The sequence below is a fragment of the Rhinopithecus bieti genome, unplaced genomic scaffold (assembly GCF_001698545.2).
Source record: "Rhinopithecus bieti isolate Rb0 unplaced genomic scaffold, ASM169854v2 scaffold_39006, whole genome shotgun sequence".
NCBI lineage: Eukaryota > Metazoa > Chordata > Mammalia > Primates > Cercopithecidae > Rhinopithecus > Rhinopithecus bieti.
Window position 1 is genome coordinate 937,434 of NW_016816568.1, and position 1,059 is coordinate 938,492.

Below are 1,059 nucleotides of genomic sequence, written 5' to 3' on the forward strand. Positions count from 1 at the left end.
TTACTCCTGCCCTACCCTTTTGCTCATACTTGCAATAATTCTTCACATACCAGCACTGAAACATATCATTCTCTTAGTTTCTTTTCAAATAAACTCAATCTATATTTTCTATTGCAGTTTGAATTAACAGGGAGCAGTCAGCCAAGGTGTTGCAAAGGGTATCAGTTGTATCATTGTCAAGACCCCTCTCCAAGGAACACTTATTCCTTCAATTAACCATAGTCCATGGTCTGGCTTTTGGTATTACAGGATCAGGAGCCTGATTTTGCCAGAATCCCATAAAGAAAGCTACCATTCAGGGATAGACTCACACTAGACACATAGATTCATAAGGCCAATTTTTAAATGTATAGTGAAAAATATCACTCTCCTAGTGCCATGACCAGTGCTGTGTCTCCTCAAAAGAGATAAACATGAGAATCCAACTTAAATTAGAAATTGTTTGGTGCATATGAAATGAAGCTTAAAGGCTCTTAGAACATATCGTCAAGTCTCTTCCCAGGTAAGTGGTACCAACTTACGATCTCACTGGCTGTATATCAATGCCCATTTTAATACACTGTCCAACACTAGTTGTCAGGCAGACATCCATTCTCATTCTTTCAGTTGACATCAAATGACATTTTGTTTTTTTCTTATTTATTTATTTATTTATTTATTTATTTATTATACTTTAAGTTCTAGGGTACATGTGCATAACGTGCAGGTTTGTTACATATATATATACTTGTGCCATGTTGGTGTGCTACACCCATCAACTCGTCAGCACCCATCAATTCATCATTTATATCAGGTATAACTCCCAATGCAATCCCTCCCCCCTCCCCATGATAGGCCCCGGTGTGTGATGTTCCCCTTCCCAAGTCCAAGTGATCTCATTGTTCAGTTCCCACCTATGAGTGAGAACATGCGGTGTTTGGTTTTCTGTTCTTGTGATAGTTTGCTAAGAATGATGGTTTCCAGCTGCATCCATGTCCCTACAAAGGACGCAAACTCATCCTTTTTTATGGCTGCATAGTATTCCATGGTGTATATGTGCCACATTTTCTTAATCCAGTC